The following is a 9,975-nucleotide window of genomic DNA, read 5'->3' as shown; positions in this document are numbered from 1 at the left end:
CGCTCTTCCGCTCCTCCTCTCCGCTCACTCGCCGTCTCCTCGCCGACATCTTGGGCTGGGCTCCAGTGTGCCCTGCCTGTCTGTCGGACCGTCGGCTTCACAGGTATATTAATAAAACATAGCTGCTTGATGTTCTTTTTAGCATACCGGTATTCAATAGCTTGGACCTTAAATCCTACTGAATAGCTCTTAATCTTCTTTCCTTTATGCGATTTCAAATTACCGGTATTGAAATCAGCCTCCTCCATTTTGAAAATGATGACAGGGGAAGTGTCATTCGTGACGTCACGAGTTTGACCCGGCGGTAATACTAAGCATGCGCTAATTATTTTGCGAAGCGAGTTTGACCAGTAATTCAAGGCAGGCGCATACTATATGCCCGGCGGCAATTCAAGGAAATATTGTAACTCTAAATTAAGTATTTGTTACTTTGATAAGAAACTAATTTATGGTGAATATGGCGACTTGTCCAGGGTGAATGCAGCTGAGATAGGCTCCAGCGACCCCGAAAGGGGCAAGCTGTAGGAAAATGGATGGACGGATGCATGTTCCCCATGCTAAAGTGTTACCAATAAATCATACACGTAATTAATAATAATTGTTTTTAATTTTATATATTTTTTACAAAAATGGATGGATGGGATTTACTCTTGGGGTATATCAAGGATAGTACATGCAAAGCAACAGGTGGCGCTATAAACTGGAACCGTTAGACCGTTTTAGCCAATCAGAAGTCTGAAAAGAGTCATTTCCTGAGGTAGGTTTAGACCTAGACTTCCTTTGTTGTCAGTCAAATTTAAACTTTAAAGTGCTGATAAGAACAAGATTTTGGTGAATTAGCTCGTGCAGGATAAAAGAGCAACACGGTGCAGAATGTTATTATTAACAAAAGAAGGTGCAGATATAAATAGATTATTGTATAAATAAATATATTGCACTTTTGCATATCCATCCACGTTTACGGATGTATGTTATATATGTCTTTATAGTCCGGCGAGTTATTCGGAGGAATTGAGGGTATTATATATATATATATATATATATATATATATATATATATATATATATATATATATATATATATATATATATATACACACACACACACACACACACACACACATACACATTAGGTCAGGAAAAAAGAAGAGGCTATATCATCCCTACAAGCCTGTTTTGAAACCTGCAAAACAGGCTTGTAGGGATGATATAGCCTCTTGTTTTTTTCATGACCTAACGTATATTCCGCTCTACTCCGGTAATGAGCACTGTATAACGGATAAACCACAGAAACCTCTGTATATACAGTATATATATATATATATATATATATATATATATATATATATATATATATATATATATATATATATATATATCAATCAATCAATCAATCAATCAATCAATGTTTACTTATATAGCCCTAAATCACTAGTGTCTCAAAGGGTTGCACAAACCACTACGACATCCTCGGTAGGCCCACATAAGGGCAAGGAAAACTCACACCCAGTGGGACGTCGGTGACAATAATGACTATGAGAACCTTGGAGAGGAGGAAAGCAATGGATGTCGAGCGGGTCCAACATGATACTGTGAAAGTTCAATCCATAATGGATCCAACACAGTCGCGAGAGTCCAGTCCAAAGCGGATCCAACACAGCAGCGAGAGTCCCGTTCACAGCGGAGCCAGCAGGAAACCATCCCAAGCGGAGGCGGATCAGCAGCGCAGAGATGTCCCCAGCCGATACACAGGCAAGCAGTACATGGCCACCGGATCGGACCGGACCCCCTCCACAAGGGAGAGTGGGACATAGAAGAAAAAGATAAGAAACGGCAGATCAACTGGTCTAAAAAGGGAGTCTATTTAAAGGCTAGAGTATACAAATGAGTTTTAAGGTGAGACTTAAATGCTTCTACTGAGGTGGCATCTCGAACTGTTACCGGGAGGGCATTCCAGAGTACTGGAGCCCGAACGGAAAACGCTCTATAGCCCGCAGACTTTTTTTGGGCTTTGGGAATCACTAATAAGCCGGAGTCCTTTGAACGCAGATTTCTTGCCGGGACATATGGTACAATACAATCGGCAAGATAGGATGGAGCTAGACCGTGTAGTATTTTATACGTAAGTAGTAAAACCTTAAAGTCACATCTTAAGTGCACAGGAAGCCAGTGCAGGTGAGCCAGTACAGGCGTAATGTGATCAAACTTTCTTGTTCTTGTCAAAAGTCTAGCAGCCGCATTTTGTACCAACTGTAATCTTTTAATGCTAGACATGGGGAGACCCGAAAATAATACGTTACAGTAGTCGAGGCGAGACGTAACAAACACATGGATAATGATCTCAGCGTCTTTAGTGGACAGAATGGAGCGAATTTTAGCGATATTACGGAGATGAAAGAAGGCCGTTTTATTATATATATATATATATATATATATATATATATATATATGAAAGTTTTAGTATATAAGTCTCACCTTAAAACTCATTTGTATACTCTAGCCTTTAAATAGACTCCCTTTTTAGACCAGTTGATCTGACGTTTCTTTTCTTTTTCTCCTATGTCCCACTCTCCCTTGTGGAGGGGGTCTGGTCCGATCCGGTGGCCATGTACTGCTTGCCTGTGTATCGGCTGGGGACATCTCTGCGCTGCTGATCCGCCTCCGCTTGGGATGGTTTCCTGCTGTCTCCGCTGTGAACGGGACTCTCACTGCTGTGTTGGATCCGCTTTGGACTGGACTCTCGCGACTGTGTTGGATCCATTGTGGATTGAACTTTCACGGAATCATGTTAGACCCGCTCGACATCCATTGCTTACCTCCTCTCCAAGGTTCTCATAGTCATCATTGTCACCGACGTCCCACTGGGTCATTATTGTCACCGATGTCCCACTGGGTGTGAGTTTTCCTTGCCCTTATGTGGGCCTACCGAGGATGTCGTAGTGGTTTGTGCAGCCCCTTGAGACACTAGTGATTTAGGGCTATATAAGTAAACATTGATTGATGATTGATTGATTGATATATATATATATATATATATATATATAAACGTGATGAAAGATGTGGACTTCCCCCTTAGTCTTAATGCCAAAATATGAAGTGAACTATAGATACATAAAAGCAGTTCATGTAAAAAAATGTTCCACCGTGTCTACAGAAAATGCTAAACATTTGAATAAGTTTTACAGAAAGTTGCTTTTTAGTGATCCAAAACAACTTGTGTATGAAGAAACCATCAAAATATTTACCCATAAATAAGGATGGGAATTGAAAAGAATTTTGAGACTCCATTTCCAATTCTGTTTAATGATTCAGTTCTTTATCAATTCTCATTTGTAAAGACGACAGAAAACGCTTGGCATCAACTTTGTTTGCTTCATAGCAGGGGTGTCAAAATCTTTGAATTTGAAGACAAAATGACAAGCAGATATTTACAGTTCTTCTTGGAATTGCTTGCTGCATCAAATAATATTGACAAGAACTGCAGTTGCATGCCGTACAAATGTTTCTGTCGAAACTGAAATCCATTTAACAAAAAAGATGAAGTGCTTTATTGACGCACATTATTTCCAGGCTTTCACGGGCCACATAATTGATGTGGTTGCCAGGCGTGGCCCTTGAGTCTTGAATTTGGCACCTGGGGTTTAAAAGAAACATGATTGTACAAGAGGCTCACAGCCTTGATGGGGTGTCAAGGCCCAGAAAATATGTGTTTTGAAAATAACTAATATAATAATGTTGTAGCTATTCTACTGTAGAAATAATTAAAATACTACATAAATTACACAATAAAGTTCAGTAACATGGTGAACATTTCTCCAACAGAATTAAAAGGATTATTTTTAAAATTTGATCTGACCACTTCACGGTACGTAAAATTATGTCAACAGTGACACACACAAGCATGTCTATGCATAATAGAACTATGCATTGAACAATTCTGCAACCGTCAACTATGAAAATAACCATTGTTTTGGAGGAAAATAAGCATATCTGCCTTTTCAAAAAAAGATATGTGATGTTTCTTACTAATTATGACGTCTCAACTGTGGAGAACACTTTTTAAAACAGTCAGATGCGGTCTCGTCATGTGTTGCAAATGCAATGCAAGCATTTTCATGTTTACAGTTCATTATAGCAAGTTTTACAATGAGCTGCTGGTTAAGCACTGTTAGTTAGTTACCTGCAGTATTAACAGTTCCGGCTCAGACGGGATAGGAAAAGCGTCATTCATTCAAAGTTATCACATTTTACGTGCTGATGTTTCTGGGAGTTTTTATCCCTTTGATGAAATATCCACTTTGCAGGTATCGCAGCTTCCCCTCTTGTCATTCTTGAAATCTTCTGCGTTGACGTCAGTGCGGCCATAGGCATCAATAAAGGACTCATTAGCAAAACTGGCAAATGATCTTTAGGAATCTAGACACTGGGAGCCGGTTCTCAGCAAGAAACGATTTTTTTGTTCCCATTCGCAGCCATGGAGCTGTTCTAAATGTAATTTTAGTCCAAATAACCACATGCTACGTTGGTTAATAATGTGTTGTTTAAATTAAATGTTGCTGCATGTAATAACATCCGTTCAAAAAAAAAAAAAAAAAATGTCTGTCATCTTTGTCAATGGAGTAACTGATTGTTGTTACTTTGTTGTCGACAGCTTCATTCTTTGTTGTGTGTTGTAGCTTTTATTTTCCTTGTTGAGATGATGCAACCTTCAAAAGTTGATTGATATCTTTGACAAGAAGCACTTTGGCCTCTTTCGGTTCTCCATTCAACCTAGTGTAGATTTTACAAGTGGTGTGCCGTCAGGGCCAGCAAGGCCTTCTCTGCTGACCTAACATAAAGCATGATCATAAATGAATAGAGGTTCACTTTATTTTGTATTTACTTTTCATAAATATATAACGGTATTCATTATATTTTCTTCATGTCATATTAGGCTCCAGTGTTGCTGTTTTTAAGTTATTTAGAACTGTTAACCAATCAGAATTCTGCAAGCTTGTTGCCGGCGCTGTATGAATTTTGCCGGAGGCCTTCGGAATCAACATTAGCGGCAGCTGTGCAGTGTAAACAAACAAAGGACTTTCAATTAACAGACAGTTGCGATCAGATCACGAGTTGTTGACATTATTGTCATGGCGCGGACTTGAACCCGTGTTTCTCCTGCAACTGAGTGTCACAATTCCTCCTCTGCCTGCTCGCGCTGGGTGCAGCACGCCCATGCAGCGAAAAGGCTGCAGGCAATCACACATCAGTGCACCTGGTACTGACGAAAGGGAGCGGCATAAAGAGCCAGCGAAGCCAGGAGACTTTCGCCAGAACGTAGCCGATCTCCCCTGAGTAAGCATGACGTCTGACACCCCCTGCCTCGTTCCTTGCTTGCCTTCTTTGTGCTTTTCCTCGTTCCCATCTTGATGTTCTTTGTGTCTTCCACAGTGTCTTCCGTGATCGTGTCTTGCCTCACGACCTCTTCCCGGATCTTTGCTTGCCTTCCCCGATCCTCGACCGCTGCTTGGACCCGGACATCGTTGCCTTTCTCCAGCTCCTTACTGACGGCCTTCTTGCCTTCCCCCTTGGATTCGACGAAAGATACATTCGACACGCACCGATAACATCCTCTGGTAAATCCCACGTTGTTAATTCTACACATCGTTCGCATTCACTTACTAGTGGTAGCATACACACCCCACACATTCAAATGTTTGAATAAACCTTCCAAACCGCAGTTCTAGTTTGGCGTCCCCTCCTTCCATTTGCCCAGTACAACAGTAGCCCATCTAGGTAGCCTTATGTTGAACGTGACTGTGATTGGATACTCACTTGTGACTCCCAAGTATCCAATCACAAGTTGTGATTTCCGAAAGCAGAAAGTGGCAAGGCAGCCATACCACGCCAGCGGAGAAATCAGTGGCACTCTCAGGCTTGGTCTTGGTCTTGGGTTGTTTTCCCGAGGAGCGAAGCGAATGGAGGGGAAATGGCGTGAAGGTAGGTACATATTTAATTTATTTACTCATAAACTAAAAATAGGAACAAACAAAAAGCGCTCACAATGGAGGTACAAAACTTGGGCTATGAAACAAAAAACTAGCACAAAGGCTATAAACTATAAACATGAAACAAAACACTTGTGCTATGACATGAATGACAAAAACTTACGTGGACAAACTGAACAGCATATCAAGGCATGAAGCAGATAATCGAGGTCGTGAAGGAGATGATGTTGCCAGACTGACTAGCTGGTAACTGTGGCTTAAATAATGAACATGATAAGTGAAAACAGGTGTGAGACAAGACAGGTGAACTGATTGGTCGTCATGGTAACAAAACGGGGAGTGCAAAAAAAGGAACTTAGAGTCCAAAGGTCAAAAGCACCCGGTATTCCTAGGCGGTCTCCCATCCAAGTACTAACCAGGCATGGTATTGCTTAGCTTTGAGAACAGATGAGATTGGGGATGCTCAGGGTAGTATGGCCATACAAAACTCACGATCGGATATGACAGATGAAAACTAAACCAGTTGGCATGGTAACAAGACAAACAAGGAAATGCAAAACAGAACTACATGTACAAAAAACTAAACATAGCATGACCAAAACAAAACATGAACCATAGGCGTGACAGGCACTCATTTTTTTTAACCAACAAAGATGCAGAGCAAAACGTTGATAAGATGGCAGATATATATTTGCAAGGGCATTTTCAAGAATGATATTTTAAAGCAACTAGATCTTGTGAGACTATGTTGGCGGACCCTGGAAACGAGTTCAGCTTGCCTGGCGGTGAAATAGTTTGCCTGCCACTTCCACTCGAATCAACCAACCACAAGAGGTACAAATGGCCATCAAGTGGCCATGACAGATTGTGAGTTCAAGTACATTTTTTCACATTCAATATGTTTTTTACAACTATTTTAGTTTAGACAGCAACACGTTCGATGCAGGGCTTCACGGTGGCAGAGGGGTTAGTGCGTCTGCCTCACAATACGAAGGTCCTGCAGTCCTGGGTTCAAATCCAGGCTCGGGATCTTTCTGTGTGGAGTTTGCATGTTCTCCCCGTGAATGCGTGGGTTCCCTCCGGGTACTTCGGCTTCCTCCCACTTCCAAAGACATGCACCTGGGGATAAGTTGATTGGCAACACTAAATTGGCCCTAGTGTGTGAATGTTGTCTGTCTATCTGTGTTGGCCCTGCGATGAGGTGGCGACTTGTCCAGGGTGTACCCTGCCTTCCGCCCGATTGTAGCTGAGATAGGCGCCAGCGCCCCCCGCGACCCCGAAAGGGAATAAGCGGTAGAAAATGGATGGATGGATGGACGTTCGATGCAAGTTTGATTTTTAAATGCGCCAAAAAATAGCCTGTTTTTTACTCTAGTGACACATTGCGGTGATTCAATGCCCAGTAGTGCGCAAGTGTGTTTCTGTATAGTATTTTCAAGCCGTGGTCATGTGGCGACATAACTGATCGTATTTTGAGTGGTATTTATTGAATTTGGACTAAGTAGGACATCACTGAAGGCCCAGGTTGGGAAACGCACAGCTTTCCACTGAGATTTTACAGCTAGCGCTCCAAGTACCTTGGAATTCTTCCCTGCTCCCTTAAGTCATGTGCTTTCTTGGAGATGTCAGCGTCTCATTTGTGTAGATGTCTGTTCCTTTCAGCGATTATGTTGGTGAACTTTGACAGGTTGTGGTGTTGTGATTTCCACCATACCGTGGAATGCATGTTTGAGGATTGTTAACATGCATTTTATGATTGCAGAAAAAAGGCCACTTGTTGCTCTGTTGAAGCAACATCATCTTGTGCTCAGTTGCCCTGGCATAAGAGCTGGGTGTAATGTGGAACCCAGTCATAATCAAATTGTTAATGCGTTTTGCTCTGCTCCAAGTCCTCCACTCTGCACATCATGTGCAATATGAGCTGCTCTTTCTCACGATTTTGCTTCTTTCTACATTTATTGTCTGCAAAATGATGCAATCGGATTCGTCTTTGGACGCTCTTTGATATTCTTTGACATGACTGACTTCTCATGTCATCATTTTGCACCTTGATATTTACAACATCCGTCTCCTTCATGTTGTTCAACATCATCATTGCTTCTCAGACAGTGGAACTGGTTCCTGGAAGTCTTCAACATCCTCCTCTGAATTCAAAGCAACAGAAAACTTGTTTCCTGTCAATTCCGGTCGGTATAGTCCGGGGGTGTCAAACTCATTTTAGCTCATGGGTCTGCATGGAGGAAAATCTGTGGAGACATGGGCCGTACGGTTAAAATCACGGCATTAAAACTATTGATTGATTGATTGATTGATACTTTTATTAGTAGATTGCACAGTTCAGTACATATTCCGTACAATTGACCACTAAATGGTAACACCCGAATAAGTTTTTCAACGTGTTTAAGTCGGGGTCCACGTTAATCAATTCATGGTACAAATATATACTATCAACATAATACAGTCATCACACAAGTTAATCATCATAGTATATACAATGAATTATTTACATTATTTACAATCTGGGGGGTGGTTTGAGGACCTTTGGTTGATATCAGAACTTCAGTCATCAACAATTGCATCAACAGAAAAATGTGGACATTGAAACAGTGTAAGTCTTATTTAGTAGGATATGTACAGCCAGCAGAGAACATTGTGAGTTCAGATAGCATAAGAACAAGTATATATATTAGAAGTACATTTGAGTTGTTTATAATCCAGGGAGATGGGATGTGAATGGAGGAGGGTATTAGTAAAGTGTTGAAGTTGCCTGGAGGTGTTGTTTTAGAGCGGTTTTGAAGGAGGATAGAGATGCAAAACTAAATAATAAAAACAACTTTAGATTGTTTTCCTTGTCTTACTTTGGTCAAAAATATAGCAAACACATTCTGAAAATATTACAATTAAAGTATAGAAAAAAGTACCGGCAGCCGTAAAGTTTTGATCGATGAAGAAAGTGAATGAATTAACACATTTACATATGCATAAAAAGTTGTCTTTTGTATTATATTTTTTAATTAATTAAGTAATGTTTATGACAACCTTTTTTTTTTCAAAACACAATATAGATTGTGAGATATAACAGAATAATGCATACATTTATCATTTGTTTTCAAATCTGCTCAGTGGCTTTGTGGTTAGAGTGTCCGCCCTTAGATCGGTAGGTTGTGAGTTCAAACCCCGGCCGAGTCATACCAAAGACTATAAAAATGGGACCCATTACCTCCCTGCTTGGTACTCAGCATCAAGGGTTGGAATTGGGGGGCTAAATCACCAAAATGATTCCTGGATGCGGCCACCGCTGCTGCTGACTGCTCCCCTCATCCCCCAGGGGGTGAACAAGGGGATAGGTCAAATGCAGAGGTCTGTTTCACCACACCTAGTGTGTGTGTGACAATCATTGGTACATTACCTTTAACTTTAAAATGGTTACAAAAAAGTGGGACCCCAAATATTTACTGTGGGACCCCGTTTTTATGACTTGATGGGGTCTCCGTTTTGAAAATTCCAAGTACCAACACTGATGGAGTATTGGTGCGTGCAAAACAGCATCAGGCGGCTGGGGCCTTTGGGCCGGTTCTTATACTAATCAAACATCTACCCGGGCGACATAGACAATTCATTTGCGGGCCGGATCTGGCCCGTGGACCACGACTTGGACACCACTGGTATCGTCAACATTTTTAAAGGTCTGCCCTCAGGGACAGTTAGCTTGTCTTGATTGCAAGTACCGTCGATTGTATTTAACCTCCAAGTCCTCGTCTATGGTTCTCGCCCGGAAAAGGGTGGGGGAGGAGACCCTGCCCCAAGTGGAGGAGTTCAAGTACCTTGGAGTTTTGTTCACGATTGAGAGAAGAGTAGATCGTGAGATCGACAGGCGGATTGGTGCAACGTCTTCAGTAATGCGGACGCTGTATCAATCTGTTGTGGTGAAGAAGGAGCTTAGCCGGAAGGAAACGCTCTCAATTTACCGGTCGATCTACAATCCCAG

General features: G+C 41.5%; 1 long non-coding RNA gene across 2 annotated transcripts in view; it reads left to right on the top strand.

Annotated features, from left to right (window-relative positions):
- The window catches only part of LOC133568685 (uncharacterized), a 35,989-nt gene that overhangs the window by 2,358 nt on the left and 23,656 nt on the right, over positions 1–9,975 (top strand). The window contains exons 2-4 of one of the 2 annotated variants that reach the window (XR_009809648.1): positions 5,208–5,334; positions 5,431–5,615; positions 5,829–5,979. This is a non-coding gene — a long non-coding RNA (uncharacterized LOC133568685). Of the gene's footprint in view, positions 1–5,207; positions 5,335–5,430; positions 5,720–5,828; positions 5,980–9,975 lie in introns of those variants that run through there. The other variant, XR_009809647.1, reaches the window with a different exon arrangement.

This window comes from Nerophis ophidion, linkage group LG14 (genome assembly GCF_033978795.1).
Source record: "Nerophis ophidion isolate RoL-2023_Sa linkage group LG14, RoL_Noph_v1.0, whole genome shotgun sequence".
NCBI lineage: Eukaryota > Metazoa > Chordata > Actinopteri > Syngnathiformes > Syngnathidae > Nerophis > Nerophis ophidion.
Note: the sequence above shows the minus strand (reverse complement) of the source record. Positions and strands in the feature narration are given on the sequence as shown.